At 35.5% G+C, this 21,382-nt stretch overlaps 1 protein-coding gene across 2 annotated transcripts in view; it reads left to right on the plus strand.

Annotated features, from left to right (window-relative positions):
• Positions 1–21,382, plus strand: part of FBXW7 (F-box and WD repeat domain containing 7) — a 221,866-nt gene that overhangs the window by 72,957 nt on the left and 127,527 nt on the right. Inside the window, exon 1 of one of the 2 annotated variants that reach the window (XM_040251448.1) lies at positions 16,240–16,368. The exons of the other annotated variant lie outside the window; for it this stretch is intronic. The gene's annotated coding sequence lies outside the window, so the exon portion shown is untranslated. Of the gene's footprint in view, positions 1–16,239; positions 16,369–21,382 lie in introns of those variants that run through there. 2 annotated transcript variants of the gene reach the window in all.

Here is a 21,382-nt window from a genome sequence, read left to right on the forward strand (position 1 = left end):
ATCCAGTATGAAATATACACAGAGGGCATATCCAGTATGAAATATACGTAGAGGGCACATACAGTATGAAATATACATAGAGGACACATACAGTATGAAATATACATAGAGGGCATATACAGAATGAAAGTGTCCTTGATGGCCGCTGCTAAAAGTATGAGCACACTAATACTAGTGGCAGCAAAGGAGGCACCAGGTTTGAAATTTGAAATGTACAGAGTTGGAATCAAGTCTGTGGAACCGTTTGCAGATTTTACCTATCTAAAACTGTAAGATTACATTTTCATCCTATGCATTCAGCATGTTGGTCCTTCTGTATAGCAAATAATTGATAATATAATATATATGAATGTATAATCACTAAATGCTTTTCCTATTTTAGTTGAAATAGCATATTTAATAAAATTAAGATTTGTGATTTCATCTGCTTATTGGAGCACTCTAGTAAAGCAAGTGTGAAATGATAGACTTCTGATTTGAAAGTAAAGTTAAAGGTGTATTCTTTTGTTATATTTACATTTATTTAAGAGTTAAGATAAAATTCAGATTAAATTAATGGAATATGAAACAAAAATGGTTAAAGATGTGCCATGAATAATTAAAAAGTTATTCTGACATTGTAAAGTGAATTGTGACGTAAAAATGTTCTGATCATGCAAAAGTAGTAATTCATTTAAGAGGAAAAACTAAATTATAAACAGAAGTAATAGGCTTTTGGTTTTTTGATAATACAATTAATGAAAAAGACAATCATATGAAAATACTGGAAAAATATTTAAATGACTTGAATATTTGAAATATTTGAAACAAATATTTGAAACAAAATTCTCTGATCAGTGAATATAGCATAAAACTCACAACCCACCAAAAATGACACTGATGATTGTTTTATCATCTCTGAATGCCTTAAATTTAGGGTATGTAAGATTAGTTACTGCACAAGAAAACTTGAATTAAAATCTCAAGTTTATATATAAAAGAGGATTATTAGAGTTTCCTCCCATTTGTTGGCTCTCTCAAAAATTTACTTGACATTCCCAGGAACAGGTTGTGAAACTTGAAGTTTATAAGCCTGAATAATAAAAAATAAATTTTGATCAACTGTGTTAGAGAAAAGACTAAATTATATCCTCCTAGTGGCTGTATAGGAAACATTATAAGCTGTTGTCACATGAAAAGCCAAGCAAAGAGTGCTGTGCTGTGGCTGATCGCTCAGTCATATCCGACTCTTTGTGACCCCATGGACTGTAGCCTGCCAGGCTCCTCTGTTTGTGGGGATTCTCCAGGCAAGAATAATGAAGTGGGTTCCCATGTATTTCTCCAGGGGATCTTCCCAACCCAGGGATCGAACCCAGGTCTCCCTCTGGATTCTCTACTCTCTGGTAGCCTCTCCCTTCTCCAGGGGATCTTCCTAACCAAACAATTGAACTGGGATCTCCTGCTTTGCAGGTGGATTCTTCACCAGCTGAGCTACCAAGGAAGCCCCAAGGAAAGAGTACTTAACCAAAAAATATAGGAACTATGGCATAACAGAGTTGTCAGACATTTAATTAAAATGCTGTTTTTCTGGATTTATTTATGGAATTTGTCAGTCTTTTTAATATTTTGTTATTTTTTCAAATTTCTAATATGTATTCATGTTCATTTCTCATTTTGTACTTATAATTCTGTATCTGTTCTTTTCAATCCTCTTTAAGTTTTAGAAGCTTCAAGACCCTTGAAACTTAGATGTGCCCATATTAAGGGGGTAGAGCTCAGGTGCAAGTGGGGTCTGATGGGCTTGGTGGGGAAAAATTTTGAGAGACTGTGTTTCTGAAGAGGTGGCTCTTGAACAAAGACCTGATTAAAGGCATGGAGAGAACCTTGTGAGTGTTTGGTGGAAAGAGCAATTCAAGGAAGGGCACCATAAGTTTAAAACTTGTTGTGGGAATAAGTCTTATGCTTATTAAGAGAAGGCTGTAAGGTTGGAGCCCAGTGATTGGAAATGAGATTGAAAAGGAAAGCAGTTATATACTTAAAGCAATTATATGTGGTTTGGATAAAAATTTAAGGAATTTAGATATTGATTAGAGAAGTTTTCACATTTTCAAATTGGCAATGAAACTTTTTCAAGTGCTTACTTAGGACCTGTTTGCTTTCATCTTTTCAGTTCTTCATCCTTATGCTTTATTTTCATGTCCCAACTGTATTAGGAAGGAGAAATAATCTGCGTACCCACTCTCTTAAAATGCCCAGTGTAGAAGGGCACACATTGTTTCTAAAACTCATTTTCCTTTGATGAGAATTTTAGGTGTAATTGTAAGGGATCCATGTGCCCTACTATGTTGCTTTTACTATGGAAGGTGAGGGCGAATTTTGGGTAGAAAAGTTGGTGTCACTGCTACATTAATATTAGGTATTAAGGATCTAGGGTCTGATTTATTCTGACTTGTACTTCGTATTGCATATGAAGGCTGTACTATAGTTTGATGTTTATCCTTCCTCATATTGCAGCTGCTAAGTCGCTTCAGTCGTGTCTGACTCTATGCGACTCCAGAGACAGCAGCCCACCAGGCTCCCCTGTCCCTGGGGTTCTCCAGGCAAGAATGCTGGAGTGGGTTGCCATTTCCTTCTCCAGTGCATGAAAGTGAAAAGTGAAAGTGAAGTCGCTAAGTCATGTCTGACTCTTTGTGACCCCATGGACTGCAGCCTATCAGGCTCCTCCGTCCATGGAATTTTCCAGGCAAGAGTACTGGAGTGGGGTGCCATTGCCTTCTCCCCTCTTATTGCTAGATTAAAGTAATTTTGAAGTTCTTAGTATCATAAACAAGCCTGCAATAAGCAACCTTGTTACATTTATTTCAGTATTAGGGTAGCTAACAAAAAGTATAACAAGCCTTTAAAAAATGTGATAGATACATTTTGGGGGTAAGTTTTGGACATCTTTTTGTAAATTTTTGGTAATTCTACTGTGAATTGTCTATATATTCTTATTTTTCTATTAAAGTTGTCTTTCAAAAATATAATCTAGTTATCATTTTAATGCTTTGGATTTTATGTCACTTTCAAAAACATTGTCCCAGTTTGTTGCCAGTTAAATTCTTTTTAAATGGTATTTTATATTGTATATGGTGTTTAATATTGTTCAACATAAAAATGGAACCTTTTGATAAATTATATTACTGGTTTCTAAACTACCCTGTTGAAGCAGGGTGGTTAGTCTAGCTTCTATAGACTAAAGTTTTCTAGATAAAAAAATTTTGATGTTTATTTATTTTCTCACTTGAAAAAATTGTTTTCAAACCTACAGTTGAGAAACTATTATAATGAAACCTGTATACCCTTCACATAGACTCAACCGATTATTAACATTTTGCCACATTTTTTTCTAGCTTGTATCTCTTTCTCTTCATATCCATATCTACATTTACATATATACATATAATCTTTTGATTACACATTTAGAAAGTAAATTTTGAGCAAACAATGGGTGCCAGAAGGGGAGTGGGTTGGAGGAAAGAACTAGGTGAAAGAGATTAAGAAGTACAAATTTCCAGTTGTAAAATAAATGAGTTATTATGGGTGTGAAATGAACATTGTGGGGAGTATAGTCAATAATTATGTAATATCTTTGTATGGTGACATATTGTAACTAGACTTACATGGCGATCATTCTGAAATGTATAGAAATATTGATTCATGTATTAAAAGGAATGTTCATAGTACTATAGTTCAATCACACTTCAGAAATAAACATACATACATAGAAAAGATCAGATTTGTGGTTACCAGAGGTGGTGAGGCTAATTGGATGAAGGCAGTCAAAAGATATAAACTTCCAGTTATAAGATAAACAAGTACTAGGGGTATAGGGTATAACATAAATATAATTAACACCACTGTGTGTTACATATGAAAATTGTTAAGAGAGTAAATCCTAAGAGTTCTCATCACAAGGAAATTGTTTTTCCTGTTTCTTTAATTTTGCAACTGTAGAAGATGGTATATGGTCACAAAACTTATTGTGGTAAACATCTCATGATGCATGTAACTCAAATCATTTTGCTGTGCATCTTAAACTTCTATGGTGTTTATGATACATATGTCAACTATATCTCAAAACTGGAAGGAAAAAAGTTTTAAATATTTTAACACTTAATTTCCAAATACTGAGCATGTATGGTGTAAAAATAAAAATTTTAAAAAATGTATCACAATAGTATCATCATTATACCCATGAAGATTAGCCTTGATTTGATAAAAATCTAATAATACTGTCCATTTTCAAATTTTCCTAATTGCTTTCTAAAGTTTTTTTTTAATAATCCCCACCCCCATCTGCTGCCTGCCCAGTCTAGGATCTAATCTGGGATCACTCACTATATTTAGCTATAATGTTTTTTTTTAAGTCTCTCTTAATTTGAAACATTGTCTTGCCTTTATTTCGTATTTTATGACACTGACTTTTTGTTTAAAGCATCTGGCTACTTGCCTTGTAGACAGTTTCACATTCTCAGATTTTTCTGACTTTCCTCGTGACTGGATTCAGGTTAAAACATTTTTGGCAGTACTACAACAGAGTTGATAGAGTATACTTTTCAGTCTATCAGCATTCAGTATGTTTTTCATATGTATCACACGTGCCAGTTTGGTTTATTATTATTCATGATAAGTTTGATCATTTTCTCAAGGTGGTGATGGTCAAATTTCTTCATTGTTAAGGTACTTCTCCCTTACTGTTCATGGTAACTTGCGGGTGATACGTTGCTGCTGGCTGCTAAGTCGCTTCAGTCGTGTCTGACTCTGTGCGACCCCACAGATGGCATCCCACCAGGCTCCTCTGTCCCTGGGATTCTCCAGGCAAGAACACTGGAGTGGGCTGCCATTTCCTTCTCCAATGCATGAGAGTGAAAAGTGAAAGTGAAGTCGCTCAGTCGTGTCCGACTCAGCTGTGTCCGACTCCAGTTTGGCTGTCTGATTTCCTAGAATGTCAGCATTCACTCTTGCCATCTCCTGTTTGACTACTTCCAATTTGCGTTGATTCATGAACCTAACGTTCCTGGTTCCTATGCATTATTGCTCTTTACAGCTTCGGACTTTACTTCCATCACTAGTCACATCCCCAACTGGGTATTGTTTTTGCTTCGGGTCCGTCACTTCATTCTTTCTGGAGTTATTTTTCCACTGATCACCAGTAGCACATTGGGTACCTACCGACCTGGGGAGTTCATCTTTCAGCGTCATATCTTTTTGCCTTTTCATGCTGTTCATGGGATTCTCAAGGCAAGATAGGTATAGTATGTATTTATATAATAATGTATATTTATCTATATTACACCCTCAGATCTTGCTTTTAACGATTTCTAACTTTTCTGAATATATTAGTTATAGAAATTAGCAATTTTAGCTCCAATATAATTAAAACCTTATTTATTATAAATACAAAATAAATATATAAATTTCACAGAATATGTTCTGAAGAGTAAGAAAATTTTTTCAATATTTTTGATATGACCGTTTTAATAATATATCATATACTTTGCTTTTTAAAATGTAGCATATCATAATGATAGTTTATTTTTTGATAATGTAGGGTTTCCCACTTGAATCACGGTTATTAAACAGGAATACCATTGGAGAGAGTTTGCAGTTTAACTCCTCTCTGACTTTTTGAAATAGACATGTCAGTCCCTAGGCTGTTCTTTCCAAATACCTTCCTTTCCCCTCCTTTAATACTTACTAAAACCACTGTTACACTCCATTTTATAGCTATGGCAGAAGGTTCTGCCCCTACACCACCCATGCTTATTACTATCCACAGGCAGTTGGAAGGTGGTAGTATTAGAGATTTATAAGTATCACCTATTGTACTTTGTAGTACGAAGAAAATTGGTGTTTTTACTCTAGTATTGACTGTGCGTTTTCAAACGACATTTCCTGCCCTGCCCCTCCCATGGTTTGGAATGACTACGTGTTGTTGTTTTTAGTTGCCAAGTCGTTTCCAATTCTTTGCAACTCCATTCCTGGAGTTTGCTCCAAATTCGTGTCCGTTGAGTCGGTTATGCCATCTAACCATCTCATCCTCTGCCACCCTCTTCTTTTGCCTTCAGTCTTTGCCAACATCAGGGTCTTTTCCAGTGAGTTGGCTCTTCGCTTCAGGAGGCCTGTGATATGATTTCCCACTTGTCACCAGGGTTAACTGAATTAACTGCTGTCCATGAAAAGAATCTTAGGAATGACTCTTGGGTTTTCCCTTTGCATGTTTTGGCTACTCTTTTAGATAATTTGGCTATGGTGTTCTATCACCTTATTTGCCTCAAAGAGATTTGTCCCAATGCTTGATTGGAAAAAGTGGATGTGCTGATGGTTTTGAGAATATGACAATCCTGAAGACATCTTTCTGGCTTGACTATTTTTCTTACAGCATTGATGATATATTGTTTGCTATTTTAGGTAGTAGAGTTGTATCGTAGCCTGAACTGGTTGTACTGTTTTGACTAGTGACTTGGTGGAGAATATCACTTTCCTAGAAGGGGCGTCTCGCCTCTTTTTTGGGGCTATTTCACTTCGCCTTGTGGTGAACATGCAGAGGAGTAACTAGATCCTAATTTCCATAATTTGATTACACCAGTTGGGGAACATTTTAATTGTTGTTGGCTAGTTATGTTCAGGCTGTGTTGGTTTTGCTTTCGGCTGTGCCAAAAAGTGGAAAAGACTGAATTTCTTATCTGTCACCACATGCTAATGCTTTGCTGTGACCCATGGAAGTAACGTAGCAAACCAAACAGAACTGGGGTAGTTTTCCAGTTACAAGCTCCCACCTTCCTCTCTGTCTGTCTTTCTCTACATCTCTCCCTTCTCTTTGGCCTGGTTTCTTGTCATATCCACACTGTGAGCAGTTCTTTCCAGCTAGAAGTCAGTTGATTCTTACTGCAGCTAGTTTACTCAGAGATGGGACTAGGGTAGCCATCCAGCATGAGATTAGATTATTATGCTGTCATTTTAAAATGAGTAAGTGGCTGTTAGTGAGAAGGTGACTTGCCAAAGACAGTATTGCCTACTGAGGTTTGTCTGACCGAGAGTCCAGATGTGTTGACTTCCTGTTAGTGTCTTGGATCATGCACATCTGGATCATTCTTTTTGGCTAAGTTTGTGTATATCTTACCATCTGAGAGTTAAAATGTTTTTTTTTTTTTAGGTCAGAAATTCATTAGACACTCTTTTATAAGGTGAAAATAAATGTACTTCATAAACTAGTAAAGTTTTTTTGACTACTCTGTCATTCTGCTTAGAAAGTTTATTTTAAGCATCAAATTACAAAAAAATCTCCTGAACTTTCTTTTTTTCGGTGTTGGGGATGATAGGAGTGGTGAAGTTCAGTGAAAACTGAGTGCCACTACCCTTTCCCTTTATTCTCTCATCAGAAATCTTTCTAAATTCCACATTTAATGTCTAGCCTGAAGGCGGGAGGAGAAGGGGACGACAGAGGATGAGATGGCTGGATGGCATCACCGACTCGATGGAGTTGGTGATGGACAGGGAGGTCTGGCGTGCTGCAATTCATGGGGTTGCAAAGGGTCAGACACGCCTGAGCGACTGAACTGAACTGAACTGAATGTCTGTATTCCAGTACCAGTTTTCTGGTCACCTACATTTCAATTTAATTCAGTTTGGACACTAACTATAGTTAGTATTATGTCCCACAAGTTAAATGGCAAGGTGCCCAACAAAACTGCCTTTACTTGAGACAGCCACAGGTGTGATCACCAGGCTACCTGCCCTTTTGTCTGAACTGGTTACAAATTCAGAGCTTTCTACAACTGGAATATTGGATAATTCCCTAGAATGATTCACAGAACTCACTGGGACCGCTGTACTTACACTTTTATTATAAAGTATACAACTCAGACACAGCCAAATGGAAGAGAGGAATAGGCAGAATCTGGGGTGGGGGGGGACCACACGGGCCTTCCATGCCCTCTTATGCTCTCTGAGCATGGCGCCTCCTACCATATTGGTCATCTGTGGACCTCAGAGTTTAGTGTTTCTATTAATATCCCAGTAGTTATGGGTAATTGATTAAACTTCTGGCTTATGTGATTAAACATGGTCTATAGCCCCTCTCCCCTCCCTGGAGATTGAGAGGTGGAATGGAAAGGCTTTCTGGTGACCAGCCCCCATCCTGAAGCTATGTAGATACCACTTTGAGTCACTCCTGGTTGAAAAAGGACTTTGGCAGAGTTAATGTCAAAATTGAAGGTTTGTACCTTTAATTTGTGCATTCCGAAGCTAACTCTGGTTATCAGAATTGAATTGTAGGACACCTAGTTGGTGTCAGAGAATGAGTAACAAAAGACATTTCTGTCACTTGGGAAAGTTAAGGACTTTTGCCAGGAACTGGAGCCAAAGACAAGTATATATACTATATGTATTTTGAATTACACTGTAGTGTTGGTGTTACCTCGTTTTATCTTTCATGTTGTGTTTGGGATTCTTTACTTTGTCTCCAGACTGTTTATTAAGATTCTACAAGGAAAATAGGCTTCAGGTTTTAATTTCTCTGCTTCATTTCCATGTCCTGATTTTTAAATTAAAAAAAATTTAGTTTTATTTAGGTAAACGCATAATTTGATGAGTTTTGACACCTGTATGTACTCATGAAGCCATCACTACATTCAAGATAATGAATATGTCACCCCCAAACCCTCTTTATAATTCAGTTAATTCCTTCCTCACCTCCCCCACTTTCCAGACAAACTGATTTTCCTTTCTGTCATTACACAGGTTAGTTTGAATTTCCTGGAACATTTTTATGTATAAGTGGAATTATATAATGTTTCCTTTTTTATCTGACTTCTTTCCCCTAGCTTAATAAATCTGAGATTTATCCATATTTTTGGATGCACTAGCAATACTTTGTCCCTTTTATTATGAAATACTGTATATATATTTTTAATATCACAAATTGTTTTCCATTTACCTGTTGCTGCATTGTATTGTTAATGGTTTTGGCTATTGCAAATTGGCTATGAACATTTGCATGCAGTTTTTTATGTGGACATGCACTTTGTGTTTCCTCCTAGTGGAATAGTGGATTCAAAAAATAGGTGTATGTTAGCCTTTATGAGAAACGAATTCTTTGGATAACTGTTCACAGGTTTTTTCCAGTTTGTGGCTTGCCTTTTCATTTTTTTTTTTTTTAAATCAGTGTCTTCGAAGTTCAAAAGTTTTTTTTTTTTTTTTTTTTTTTTTTTTTTTTTTGAAGTTGAAATTTTTTTTTTTTTTTTTTTTTTTAATTTTTATTTTGATGAAGCTGAGTTTATATCTTTTTCTTTTATGTTGGGTTAGTCACTCAGTCATGTCCAACTCTTTGTGACCCCGTGGACTGGAGACCTCCAGGCTCCTCTGTCTGTGGAATTCTCCAGGCAAGAATACTGGAGTGGGTTGCCATGCCCTTTTCCAGGGGATCTTCCCGACCCAGGGGTTGAACCCAGGTCTCCTGCATTACAGGCAGATTCTTTACCGTTTGAGCTAAAGAAGCCCGATTTTTCTTTTATATTTCATGCTTCTTGTGATACATTGTGGGAGTCTGAGTAGTATTCCTGAAGACATCCATGTCCTAATTTCCAAAACCTGTGACAGTATTGTCTTAGGTGGCTAAAGGAACTTTTCTTACGTGATTAAGGATCCTCAGTTACCCAGGTGGTTGTTCAGGTGCTCACTTACTCAGGTGGGCCTCGTATAATCACAGACTCCTTATAAGAGGGAGGTAAGAAGGTGAGGGCTGAAGAAAGTTGGGAGACTGAGGGAGAGGTTAGAGTGGTACACTCTGAAGATTGAGGAAAGGACCCGGAACAAGGAGTCAGGTAGCTTTCTGAAAGTTAATAAAAGCAAGGAAACACTCTCTTTTAGAGCCTTTAGAAGGAGCACCCCTGCTAACAGCTTGATATTTAGCCCAGTGAAACTGAGTTTGGTCTTCTGATCTCAAGATGATAAACTTCACTGTGTTATATACCCCCAGATTTGTGGTCATGTGAGGTAGCAGACATGGGAAACTAATACAGAAGTGGGGGCGCTGCTATAACCAATACCTAAGAATATAGAAGTGGCTTTGAAATTGTGGCGAGGAGAGTTTTGTGGAGCATGATAGGAAAAGCCTGGATTGCCTTGATTGAACTGTTGACAGAAATATGGACATTAAAGATGCTGAAGATGAGGACTCAGAGGAAAGAAAAGAGAGTGGTAAAGAAAGCCTGTAGCTTCTGAAAGAAATATCTAAGTTGTCATAAAAAGAATTTTGGTGGAAATATGAACGTTAATGATGCTGCTGGTGGGGGTTTCAAAGGAAATGAATGTGTTATTGGAAACTGGAGCAAAGGAGATCCTTGTTAGATTGAAACAAAAGGCTTGCCTGAATTTTGCCCTGTAGTTACCTGGCTAACTCTGTTGTGTCTTGTCTTAGTAGAGTGGCAGTCATGTGTGTGTAAATTTTGCTCTTTTATATATTTGCATAAAGTACTTCAGCTTTAATTAAAGTGACAGATTGTATTTTTATATAAATAAAATTTACATTTTAATAAAATATTAGTATTTTTCAGAGCAAACATTTTAGTAGAATATGCTTATTCTTGAAATGTCATTATTAAAGTCTTTTTGCTGTTTCCCTGTGACTAAATGGATATGTAAAAATAACTTGCTGTAAAACGTTTAATTTCTGGATTTTCCTATGACTTCAAGAAAACTATTTTTAAAAACATATTTAGCTAAACTTACTATTACAAAGTGGAAGTAAAAGTTGCTTCGTCATGTCCAACTCTTTGCAACCCCATGGCCTATACAGTCCATGGAATTCTGTAGACCAGAATGCTGGAGTGGGTTGCCATGCCCTCCTCCAGGGGATCTTCCCAACCCAGGGATCAAACCCAGGTCTCCCACATTGCAGGCAGATTCTTTTTCAGCTCTGCCACAAGGGAAGTCCTGATGCTGGGAAAGATTGAAGGCAGGAGGAGAAGGGGACGACAGAAGATGAGATGGTTGGGTGGCATCACCAACTCGATGAACATGAGTGAGCAGACTCTGGGAGTTGGTGATGAACAGGGAGGCCTGGTGTACTGCAGTCCGTGGAGTCGCAAGGAGTCGGTCATGACTGAGCGACTAAACTGAACTGTTATTATAAAACATACATTGGTTTTACTCTATGTCCTCATTTATTATTAAATAAAATAATTTAGAAAATGGAAGTGCATTGTTTGATAGAATAATTTTAAATGGTAGCTTCTGTTAATGGTTGTTATTTACTAGTGTGATACAACTTATAAATATCTGTGCATTCAGTCTTTACTCTGTTCTTCCAAATCTTTTTCTTCTGTAATCTAGGGGTTTTTGTTTGTGTTAGTTTTGTTTTTGGAAGGAGAATGTATAAAGCAATTATCACTACTGTATTTTTAACCGCTGCCAAGTTGAAACTCAGTGTTTAGGTTTAAAACAAAAGTTAATGCTATTTAAGTGTAGAATTACTAAATATTATAGTTCCCTCTTCTGTCTTTTCAGAGCTACTGCACCATGTTAAATGTTTCAAATTAATTTCAGCAGTGTTTAAAAATTACTGGATTTGAATGTCTGCTACCTAAAACTCTTGTGTTTCTGTTGAGTTTGGAATTTGGACTAGTCATTATCAAATATTATTTGTGGGAAATAGGAAAGATTGGGGGAGAAAGTAAATGACATTGCAAAGCAGCATACAGACTGTTTCAGGATATAGGAAACCTAAAGAGGTTTGTGCAAGTCAGTGGGATGAAAATAAGGAGTAGGGGAGTTGCTCTCAAGTCAAGAGATGTGTGAAACTTAGAACCACTTATCAAGAGTAGTTCTTTTTGGATTCTGTTTAGATCACATTACCTAAAATAGACATTTTGAGGCAGTCTTGGAAATTTGAGTACTGACTAATATTAGTTAATACCTTGGAAACTTAATTTGATATGTGATACAGTGATTTTATGATTATATAAGGCAGGGATAAAATTAAAGATATGTGTGGGGGGGGTGAAGAGAGTGACATGATGTCTGGAATTTACCTGATAAAAACAAAAAGAATAACAAATAGAGCAATATTAGTAATATCTTGAATAATATTCTTAAATCTTTCAAAGTATTTATATTTCTGGTAAGAAAAATGAGGCTTTTCTGACCTTTTCATTCTTTTTTTTTCTCCTCTTCTAATGAGTTACACCATCTCCTATAGTAAATATGTGTAGTTGTTGTGTGTCTTCTCCTGCTGAAATATGAGTTTAATGAGGGTAGGGGGGATTTGTGTCTGTTTTGTGCATTGCATCTCCTTCATTATCTACCCCTGCCTAGCATATGGCTGGTGCTTAGTCTATAGCTGAATGACTGAATGAACGAACGGGAACTAAAACTCTTCAACACTAGGGACATGGGATTTGGCCAAACACAGAACTAAAGAGAACTTTTGACAGTTAATCTTATGGGCCTTAACAGGGCAAAATGTGGCCTAGTACATTAAAATTTAAGGTGATAAGCCATCTCTTCCGTGTTTGACTCTAAAGCCTTAATATATCAAATATCCAACATCTTCTCAGCAATAAAAGTTGCTATAAAGTAATTGTTACCTTACTGTGTAACATCAATAAAATTGTTACCTTAGAATTAATTTCTGTAGTAAAGCAATTGCTATCTTACTGTAATTGTCTTTCATATAGTCTTTAAAGTTTCCCCTCTGCCAGTCATTGATTTATTACGTCTTGAGATGGACTGCTGTCCCTTGGTGTCTGCAGGATTTGTTTCAGACACCAAAGTTCGTGGATGCTGAGTCCCTCACAGAAATGGTATAGAGCAGTCGGCCCTCTGTATCTGTGGGTTCCGCTTCTGTCCATGTGGAGGACTGACTGTGTTTTATGTGAAGGTTATGTATTTCTTCTCAGGAAAAAAAAATTATTTAAAACTAGTAATTTTATATGGGCAAGATGAATTTTAGAAACTGTTCTTATGGTTTCTTTTTGTGTTAAAAATATATAATTGTACATTTTTCCTTTTTCTAATAACTGATTTTCTCCCTTTTCTATGTGTGTTTCAAACTAGATTTTAATATCTTGTGTGAGCATCATAACGATCAGTTATCTGCGATGTTTAAAAATATGTTTTAGTTTTTAGTGTTACTATGAGACACAGGTGATAATAATTGTACTCAATAATTAAGATGACTTCAAGTTGCATATTAAAAATGACAACAGTGAAAATTCAGAAACTTTTTATATTTGATATTCTAAAATGAGTGTTTTAAAAATGACTGCTTTTTAAAATTGCTGAAGTCATTTTTATAACCCCAAACTATAAGCTTTGACTGAAGGAAAAATGTGAGCAAGGAGTCTCAACTCTTTTGGATTCAGAACCACATTGCACTCTTAGAAATTATTTAGGACCCCAAAGAGCTTTGATTTATTTGGGTTATATTTCTCAATATTTATCCTATTAGAAAGTAAAACTGAGAAATTTTAAAAGTAATGTGTTAGTTCTTTAAATTCACTTAAAAATAATTGTTAATTGTTAATTGGCATGTTATGGAATTAATACATTTTGAGGGAATTATCTATATTCTCTCCAAGCAAAAAAAGTTAATAAGAAGGATGACATTGTGTTACGTTTCTGCCAATACATCTGGCTTAATGAAAGACAGTTGAAGTCTCTTACCTGTTTCTGCATTCAGTCTATTAAAATATTACAAACCATGTGGTCTAAGGAAAACTTCCATCCTATACTCATGAGAGATTGAGAGTGAAAGAAACAAATAACATCTTAGTACTATGAAAATAATTTTGATAGACCATGTGAGAGTTTCGAAGACCACCCCTAAGTCCATATTTTGAGAACTGCTGGAATAATTTCTCACTGGGCTGCTATATGTGGCAATACAGTCTTTAAATGAAAGAAAAAAAAATTTAAAAATATGATAGGATCAATTGAGTGTTTCTACTCCATATGTTTAACTTTAGGGGACCTATTGAAGTTAGCTGGTGCTTACTTATATATATATCAATATGTTTGGGCATTGAGGAAGTGTGCCCTGACTTGCAGGGTTGTTCGTAGATTTCATGTTATAGCCTACCATGTAGTAGAATGGTCACCTTATTTCTTAGAGAATTAGAAATTAATTCAGTGGTAATAGATGGTTAAATTTTTTAAAACAAGTTTTTGATATTCAGAGTTACTTGCAATTAAGGGGGAAAGCACAATTTTAAAATGCAATCAATTTATTAAAAAGTAGTCGTGATGCTCAGTGTCATTAATGAGCAAATATTAATGTTGTTTCTACCTCTTGGTAAATAGCACTGTAGCCAAAGATAATTATTAACTTTTTCCCCCATAAATTGTGTTTCTTTTCTGACTGTTTGTAAAGCTTTCTCTTTGTTGGTTTGCCTTTTGCCTCCGTCATTATGCAACCCGAGAATCAATAGTGCATTAAATTAGCTGACCTGGAAGGAAAAATAATAGATAATGAAAATAGCGCTTATTGCTTACATTCTCTCTGAGTTATAAATAGTGTAAGATCCAGAGGGTATCGATGGGGAATGAGGGAAATGAAGCACTGCACATCAAGTTATTTCACGAGTAGTAATCTATACTTTTGCATCTTTTATTTCGTGGTTTTGTTTAGAAACAACATTGATGCTGAGTAGTTAGTAAAATAACTTACTTTCATTAGCATCATTTGGTGGGGATTTTTATGGATGCTTGTCACAATGATTTATTCAAAGTCTTTGTTAATTATAAAGCTAATGAAAAACCTCAGTTTGTTATGGGCATGCTATATATTTGTTGATGATATAAATTGCATGAGGTTTTAACACTCAATACATTGTTCTTGTATTAAGATATGTATTAATTTTTTTCATTACCTCTCTAAGCTTCCCAATCTCACATGTTTGCTAGCAGGAGTGCATTAACAGCAGTAAGACCTTTTCCCCCAGCGTGTCTGACATGCCTCTGAAAATGTGATAGAGCACAGCTTTAGCTAGATTTTAGAAGTTCTTTTTTTAAATCATATAAGAAACTTAAACTGATAGTACTTCACATTTTCCATGTAACGTGCTCTTTCGATGAATAGCTGTGTAGCAGCAGCACGGGAAAAGCAGGGTTCTTGGCAATCCCAGCTCAATTGCATCTGCAGATGAGGATTTAAAATTCTGTGCAGCAGACAGTACCTCCAGCAGGCGAGTAAAAGGTTACTGCATTATTTGCTTGTTTGTTTTCACAGCCTTTATCTACAAAAGGTTTTGTAAAGATGCAGTGTGAAGTGCATGCCTGTTTTTCGACATTCTGGAAATTGATTTAAGTTTACATGAATTTCAAAAGGGCAGCGCAAGGTGAAGGAAGAGGCGATGCTAGCTCTTTTTAGATTTAAACCAAAGAAACTGAGCGTGAGACATACGCAAATAAAGAACCTACAGAAAACAGGAAGTTTTTTAATGCTTTTTTTTTAAACATTTAAAAAAATTTTAAATACATTTTACAATTTTTAAATACATTTTTAATACAAGATATTTTTTTTTAGTTCTTAGACTTCTTCCTCAAAAAGGATGCTGTTAACAAAGACTGATAATTGTGGGTCTGTGAATGTTCATGAAGTTACATTTATTTTGAAGTCTAATTGTTTGGAAAGAAACTATAATGATTTTTTATTAATGTAACCCTCTCTTCTCCTGGAAATTATAATGTGGATTATAATAACATGAGGTGTGTGTGTATATATATATGTATATCTTTATATATTATTGGCAAAAAATCCTAGAGGATGGCTAACATACTTAACAGTGTTTATGTTTTCAGGGCGGTTTGTGTTTTTTGAATCTTTTTAATGAGATGCAGATAAACAGGTGGGAGAAGATTTAGTTAGTATCAAAGCAACCAGGTTTTTGGTGGCTTATCATCTATTATCAATACCTGTCTATAAAGTCACACACCCTTTTCTTTTCATTGTAACTCTTCTAACATTTATGATAGCAGGGACCTCCTTGGATTCTCTTTCTTGGTAGTTCTATCATTATCGACACGACTGTCTTTGATATAGTATTTTATTGCTCTATAATTCTCAAGTTCAAGTGAAGTATTCAGAAGGAATTTTTTTACTTTGCCTATCAACCACCATCCTGCTCTCTTCAAGCCATACTCAAAGATTATTGTTAGCTACTGTCTAAATTTTGTTTAAAAAATAGTTATGCCTATGTCTTTTTTCTTTTAGATTGAATAACAAGATTGAAAACAATCCTATAAATTAATCTACAGTATAGAAGTAAAATCAGCTGTTATTCTTACTTTGAGCGTTTGGCAGGCTTCCTGAATTGTAGAGTCAGAAAGGGTCAGCAGTTCTGATTGGTAAGGTAAAGCATCCGTCCAGTAATTTGCTCCCTGTTGTTTCTCAAAGCAGCGCAGCAGCAGTTCTTTTCCAGATATTGAGCGGTTCTTGAACTGAGTGTATGGGGACAGGCAAGGGTGGGGCTCATTCCTGTTGGTTGTTGAGACAGTGGGCATTTACAGAGGGAACAGGTTGGATAGGCTGAGCCGGAGGAGTAGGCAAACAGATCTAAACTGATGGAAGACAGAAAGAGTGGTTAGTATAACTTGGGGGTATTTTATCTTGAGTTTGCTCCTTTATTAAGTACTTGGGCTTTAATATAAAGCAGTTTGAAATATTAAAGCACCTTACCTTCTTTCTAAGGAGTAGCCGGGAGACTTCTGTTTTTAATATTGAGCTCTTCTTGACAATGAGTTTGTGGCTGGTATCTTCTGTAGGGAAGCTATTGTTTTATTCTTTTTTTTTTTAACAGTGTTTCTTTCAGCCAGAGGGCTGCAGAATGAGGCAGTTAGCCAGTTTTGAGTATACATGGGACATTACTAGTTCTGAATTTTTAAGTTAAATTCTTGTCTGATGAACAAGTCAATGTGTGGCTGTGGCTGCAGCGTTGTTTCTTCCTTAATGAAGAGGTTGAGCCGTTCGACCTGCTGCTCCGATCTGTTCTCTGGTAGCCATACATCAGACCAGTTGCAGAGATTATCCACCGAATGTCCTAGACAACCAAAGGTAACTACATAGATTTATTTCAAATAAAAATATGCAATTAAAATGGATGCCTTATAACTAGGACCAAATAATTAAAAATAAAAGATCAATTAAAGATGTTCTTAGCAGTTTTCTTGACCTTGCAGTAGCTATCCAATATCATTTTGTCATCATCAGATTGTGTAGCAATGGAAATGCACTGCAGTAATTGATTTTGTAATAGGATCAGGTGATTTACTAGCTGCACTGACAACCACTTGCTTGCTCGCTCTGAGCAGTGGAGCGCTCTAATGGATGTTGTGATTGCAGCCCAGAGTTGCTGTGAGACTGCTGGCCACTTAAAGCAGCAGCATGTCTTTTTAAAAATGAATAGTGAGTTTTTCTTTTTTCTTTCCTTTGCTTTAAGTTTTGGGTGACCTCAGTAAATTTTATACTTAGTTTGAGTGCCCCCATGAAATTTTAGAGATTAGGTGTTATTTCATCCATCAATTCATCAAAAGTAGCCTTGAATATAATGAAATATAATCTCTGCTCCCTATTCCTAGTTGAGCATCAACATATGTATCAACATACTTTGGTATTGATCATGAGAACACATCTCTAAACTATAACAATTTATGTTAACCTGTGTCATCTAAGTGAAACAGAATATTCTTCACATATGTACATTTCATCAGTTTTAAACTCTAGCTATAATTGTGATACTGGCATTGTGGTGAGTCCTTGTACTGGGGCTTTGTTAGAGTTGTCTATTCTTTTCTGGTCTTTTGCTTTCTTAGTGTTCTCATAGATGTAACAACATTTAGAAAATCTGAGTTGGACCAATTCTAAGGAATGTTGATGGAAACATAGATGCTGTTTTAAGGTAGTGTTTAAGAATATAAGTATTTAAAAACCTATTATCCACGATTATGAATTTTCAGTGATTATAGTTTAATAATCTTTGTTTTCATCTTTTATGCATTTTAAACAATTGATTATAAATATAGAAGTATAAGACTAAAGCTTAAAATAGAACTAGTGTTCTGTAAAAGACTTTCAGAAACTGGTGCCTAAGATTTTGACGACTTTAAAGTTCTGCTTAGGGCTTTACATGAGGAAGGAAAATTATCTCCCCTCTCTACATTCCTCACCAACTCCTCTACTTGTCTAACGATCTAACATATGAAGTATTTTGTACAGAACTTGATATATAAAAGTACTGAATTCTCTTTCCTTCCCTAATTTACATTATTTAACCATGTATTTGTTCTTGCCATGATAGAGATGCTATTTCTTTCAACCACATCTAAAACATTTACATTAATTAATCAATTTTAGTAATTTGCTATAGAAGAAATTGAGCATAAAATTGCCATTGTATATTACAGTCAGACCTCCCTGGGAAGGCAGCTTTTCTTTGTAATGTACTTAAATACTTGCCCTTGAAAGATGAAAATATTTCAGTATCACTCTGCACTTTTCCTAAATCCAGATACTTAAAAGTTTAATTATAGAAGATGGTAATATAATTTAAACACTAGAGTTTATAATCTTTTATTATTCAATGGTAACAAGTTTATTGCCCCCTGCCCCCCAGAAACCTCTATGAACACTGATAACATGGGGATAAGGGTGTGGATATCATATGAGATTTCATCAAAGATATGTTGAAATTTCATATATATTGAAATGTTGAATGGTAGATTACCAACAAATCAATCATTGATATAAGTTTCACTGAAGTGGTGTACATTAAAGCTTTTTTTGCAATGGGGTGAGCAAATAGGAGGGAAGGAAAGTGTTGACTACTTTTTTAGAAGATTTGTTATAAAAGATAGGAGATAAGTGTGCTTTGTAATTCAACAGTATTTCATGTGAAATAAATAGGTAATTCAGTTGGTGAAGTTCTAACCCTAGTGGAACTGCCTTTTATTAGAGCTCTAGATCAAGCATTAAAAGGCTTGGATTTAATCAGACTCCTGTCACTGATCTACTTGATAACCTTAATCAATTTATACTCGAACATTTTTAAGATTCCTTAAGCATGCTTCTAAAATGTCCACTAAAAAGAAATCAATTTACTCATTCCAGTGTGAGGTATTATAATACTTGACCTGGAAGCAAGTTGAAGTTAGGAGGAAGGATGAAATTTCTTAAGCAGGTTTTAGGTGATATTAATGTTTTTCATGTTTTTTTGATGGCAGGGGGGGGGCACGAGGAGAGGTACATGCTTTTCTAAGAACACTTTTATCTTCTCGAAATTCAATATTCTAGATAATTACCCTCGTTTAAATTTGGGATTCATTTCTAGAGCTGCCAGTTTTATCCTATCAAAGGTAATGTTATTAAAGAGTTTGTTTCAGTACCTAGCATATTTTTTGTTCATCATTTTTATTTTAAAGGTAGCCTTTATGTTGCTATTTCTTTTTCCATGTATGGCCTATCACATAAGTTGAACACAGTCCTCTTTGTTGCCTGGGCAAAGTGATTTGTGGGTTGATTGAATTAGGTACATTTGAAGTGGTGATCATATCATAATAATTATGACAAACATTTATGGAACCTTTAACGTGGAGCAGATGCTATGCTAAGCAGTCTTACGTTAACTATGTCATTATGAGATAGGTATTTTTATTGTCATTTTTAAAGATGAGGAAACTGAGACTCAGAGGTTATGTAACTTACCTTAAATCACACAGCTAGAAAATAGCAGAATCAGTGTTTAAACTTATACCTACATATTTTTGTTTTTGGTGATAATTAAAATACCATACTTTGATATGTTTTCAAAGTATTTGCACGGTGAGTTAAACAGTGACTGCAGAGATTAAGCCAGGTATTTGTCTAAAGATGTTATATGATTACTTAATATTTGTGTCTTGAATAAGAAGAAAGTGATGTCTATTACCCTCTTATTCAGTTATTTGGAATATACTTTTCATTGTCGCAGTAATCATTCATTTAAAGCATTTGTGGTCAGTTTGCAGTAATGTTTCTCAGAGTGTGCTTCAGAGATCACTTGCATCTGTGTCATTCAGGATGGTAGTTAAAAGCACAAATACACATCAGACCCACTGACAGAATCACTAAAATGGGGTCTAGGGATTTTCATTTTTAAAAAATCTGCTCAGGTGATTTGTATGTATACCAAGTCTTGAGAACACTGGAAATGTGCTATTTTACTTTGTCTCTATGTATTGCCTGTCAGCTTTCCTTTCTCTAAAAGTTGGTTTGCAAACTGTAGGTCATTTGTAAAATCGTTTCTCAGAGTGTTAAAAACAGTTTTGAGATGGAATGAGTAATCTCATACACTGCTGCTGCTGCTGCTAAGTCATGGCAGTTGTGTCCGACTCGGTGCAACCCCATAGACGGCAGCCCACCAGGCTCCCCCGTCCCTGGGATTCTCCAGGCAAGAGTACTGGAGTGGGTTGCCATTTCCTTCTCCAGTGCATGAAAGTGAAAAGTGAAAGTGAAGTCGCTCAGTCATATCCGACTCTTAGCAACCCCATGGACTGCAGCCAACCAGGCTCCTCCATCCATAGGATTTTCCAGGCAAGAGTACTGGAGTGGGGTGCCATTGCCTTCTCTGATCTCATACACTAGTGGTGAAATATAAATTGGTAATATAAATTTTCTGATGGTAGGCTTTTTAAGAACTTGTTAAATTGTTCATGAACTTGATTCCCTAGGAAGCTTGCTTCTAGGAATTTAAGGAAATAAGTCAGAGACTTATTTAGGCACAAGATTTAGGCACAAGGATATTCATAGCGGCATCATTTGTAATGGTGAAAAATTGGAAATACTTGAATTTCCAATATCAGGGAAATGGTTAAAAGTATTTATTACATCTATTTGTTTGGGCTACTAGCTAGCCTTAAAATGTCATATTTGGGAAGAATATTGAAGATGTAAAAAATAATCATGATTTAATATAAAGTCTCAAAAAAGAATATTAAATTGGATTTATATGTCCATACATATATAGTTCATATGGTATTAAGTTGAACTGTATGAAACTGCCATTTTTGTAGATCTGTTGGTTTAATGTCAGCATTTTCATGGAGTTTGACCTATCATGACATCAGTTTTGAAAATATGTATTTGTTACATATTGTAGTGAGGGCGACTGGAAGCAAATACAACAAATTTATAAGGTGATTATCTCTGGATGATGAGATTATAGATAATTTAAAATATTTCTTTACATGCCTCAATTTTTAACATTTTCTACTAGGTCTTGACCTTTATATAAAGTAAGGCAAAACACGTTTTGTCTTTACTGGTAACAAGTCGAATAAAATTATTGACATAGCTTAACATTGCTATATCAGTTAGTCTTCACCTTTG

This window comes from Oryx dammah, unplaced genomic scaffold (assembly GCF_014754425.2).
Source record: "Oryx dammah isolate SB20612 unplaced genomic scaffold, SCBI_Odam_1.1 HiC_scaffold_12, whole genome shotgun sequence".
Lineage (NCBI taxonomy): Eukaryota > Metazoa > Chordata > Mammalia > Artiodactyla > Bovidae > Oryx > Oryx dammah.